This window comes from Hipposideros armiger, unplaced genomic scaffold (genome assembly GCF_001890085.2).
Source record: "Hipposideros armiger isolate ML-2016 unplaced genomic scaffold, ASM189008v1 scaffold_99, whole genome shotgun sequence".
In the NCBI taxonomy this organism is placed as follows: Eukaryota; Metazoa; Chordata; class Mammalia; order Chiroptera; family Hipposideridae; genus Hipposideros; species Hipposideros armiger.
The window spans coordinates 3,066-5,919 of record NW_017731449.1 but is presented as its reverse complement, the minus strand read 5'-3'; the positions used below and the strand labels follow the sequence as shown (position 1 = coordinate 5,919).

The 2,854-nt window shown below is 46.3% G+C and overlaps 1 protein-coding gene across 4 annotated transcripts in view; it reads right to left on the bottom strand.

Annotated features, from left to right (window-relative positions):
- ADCK1 (aarF domain containing kinase 1) overlaps positions 1 to 2,276 on the bottom strand; it is a 137,256-nt gene extending 134,980 nt beyond the window's left edge. For 3 of the 4 annotated variants that reach the window (XM_019646266.1, XM_019646269.1, XM_019646268.1), the window contains exon 1: positions 2,204 to 2,276. The gene's annotated coding sequence lies outside the window, so the exon portion shown is untranslated. The other variant, XM_019646267.1, reaches the window with a different exon arrangement.
- Between the last annotated feature and the right edge of the window lie 578 nt (positions 2,277 to 2,854).

Sequence of the window (2,854 nt, the reverse complement as noted above, 5' to 3'; positions counted from 1 at the left end):
AAAAAAAATGAAATGTCCATTCCCTGGACAGAACTAAGTGGGGAGCCAAGCACTTCCTGTTCATGGTCCAATAAGTGGCTAGGCTTGCAATTCCATCCATCCCCAGCCCCCTCCCCATGAAACACTCTGAGACAATAAGCCTGGAATCACCTGGCCCTGCTTGCACAGGTGAGAATGGCTACAGAGGAAAGGGATTTAGGGCTCTAATTCCATTAATCCTGTAAAATAACCACAGCCTACCTCCCATTTCCTAGACAGACTATTAGACAAATGAGCATTATTTTTTCTGGTCTGCTCCCAAGATTGAAAAAGGCCCAATAATATCCTTGGAGAGAGTGAACTTGAATACAGGTGTGTCTCTCCAACCAAGAGCACACAGGGCGAATGAGAACAAGTGACTTGCTGGGCCTTGAGGTGGGTCACAGGAGTCCCTCTGACATGGAAATCTAAACCCAGAGGGTTTACTCTGTGAGCTAAGTTAGAGGGGAGAGGGAGAGAATGGATGCCTGAACCAGGCACTATTCTTGTCTTATAGATCCCTTGTCTGACAAGAAAATGTGTATATCAGAAAGAAATGAAATGCAAACTCTCCCAGCAGAGGTCCAATCTTCCACCTGTGAGGGCTCTTGAAAAATAGCCAAGCCAGTAATGACACAATAAGATAGAATATGATGTAATCTAGGAGATGCAGACTACATGAAAATCTATTATGTGGGGGAAATTAACACAAAAAGGCACATGTTTACTATAACTACAGTTAACTGGCTAACACAGACAGAAAGGCCCATAGCTAGGTGTAAAGAGCTGGTGCTTTAAGTTCATAAGATTTTTTCCAATAAAACAGAATTTAAAAGTACCATATTTTGCCGTGTATAATGCCCACCCACGTTTTTGGCCCAAACTTTCAGAGGGAAAAAAATTTTGCATTTTAATTTTTTAATTCAAGTTTTTGTTTATATTTAGGAACTTATTTTTTTATTGTAAAGGGATTTTATCATTTATTTATATATTACACTTTCAACTCATAAGCATAAATAAGAGAATTAAAAACATTTATATAGATACGGAATTAGTACTACCCATGTATATAATGTGCATCCTTATTTTTCCCTCACAAATTTGGGCCAAAAAAAGTGCGCATTATACAGGACAAAATGCAGTATGTCTCCAGACCAGCAGGCTCTCCATCTTCTAGGAGCGTGTTAGAAATGCAAATTCTTGCTCCCCAGACCTAGTGAATCAGACAGAATGCTGTGGTGCAACAAGCCCTCCAGGTGATTCTGATTTACCCTAACATATGAGAACCACTGCAATAAGCAAGTGCTTCAAGAATTTTCCACAATGTCGCTCAAGTAAACTTGAAAAAGTTTTCTATTACCTCCCCCCCAGTTTAAAATCCTTTAATAGCTCTCCACAAGTTTCACAATAAAATCCAACTTTCATCGTGAAAAAAAAATACTTAAAGAAAACGTGTGAAGGCACAGATAAACTCTAATTCACTTTCAACGGAACAAATATTTCTTGAGCACCCACGAAGTGCTAAGCATCACGGAGGTGGTGATCCATAAACACTTGCTGAACTGAATGACTTCCTAGTCAGTAGAAAGTTAACACCACTTAACGTGGAGGGAGAGCTGTACCAGGTCTCTTCTAAAGGCTGCTCTCCATACACGGGCTATCATCCGCACACATTTATTGTGCGACCCGGCAGCGCAGGGCCCTGCCAGGTGCTGGAGATAAGCAGCGCTCTAGACTGTCCAGGCGAAGGGTTGGGATATCCGTGTCGGCCCCTGCTCTTGTCCAGGCCACGCTCCACTCCCAGCTGTCTGCGCCTTGGAGCTCACAGACCACCTAGGGTAAGCCATCTGCTGTCCTCCTCCAGCTCCAACTCTACCTACATGCCAGACTGCGCCACCGGAGAAGCCTGTGCACGTCTCAGCTCACTAGTGAGCCAGGCCGACTGGAGATTCACTGCAGAGGGGGCGGGGCATTGCCAGTTACACCAGCCACGTGCCCGCGTCCCAGGGTGACAAGGTAGGTCACCGGCTGGGGTTCCTCGCTGCTTGCTACGTGTCTGCAGTTGCCCGAGCTGGGGGTGAAGGGGGAGCCAGCGCGTTTACACTGGCTCCCCAGCGCTCCACGCGCCGTGCGACCCTGGCGGCCTGGGCTCTGCGCCTGCCTCCGAGGGGCCGCCCCTACTCACCCAGAGGGAAGCGAAGCTGCGGTGCCCAGCTTCCCACCGCAGCCGGGTAGCGGTAGTTCTCAGGGAACGTAACTCTACGCCACACCCCCGATTGCGCTGAGTTAAGCAGCACCGCGCGGCCTGCCGGGATTTGTAGTTTTTCTTGGTTCCCCAAGCCGCCAGGAGCTCCGACAAAGAACCACCACTGTCTGGGTGGACCACTTCACCGCGGGGTTCACAGACCCTTTACCAGTCATATGACCTTGTTTTTTTGCCTGGGCCGCGGGCACGAAATCTTCCTTAAAACTTGTTTTTCAAGAGGCTTTCCAAATAGGTCGTATGTAGATTCGTGTTCAGTGGAGGATGGAGTAATGGGTTTGTGTGTTTTGAATAATGTTTTAAACAAATAGGTGAGGGAGAAATTTACTGGCATTGCTGAATAGTAAGAATGTGCTGATTAATATTAGTTATCTTTGGTCCCCACTCATTCATTCAGTGACCTCTGTGGAATGTTTGTTGATAAGATGTGCTTTGGAGAGACATTAATCAGACGTTCATTCTACAAACATCTCTGGAGCTATTTCCTGGGGGAACAGAGTTGGAGAGTGGGCTTCATCTCTCGATTCAATGCAATTCCAGTTAAATTTCCAGCAGAACTTTTTCTGGACCTTC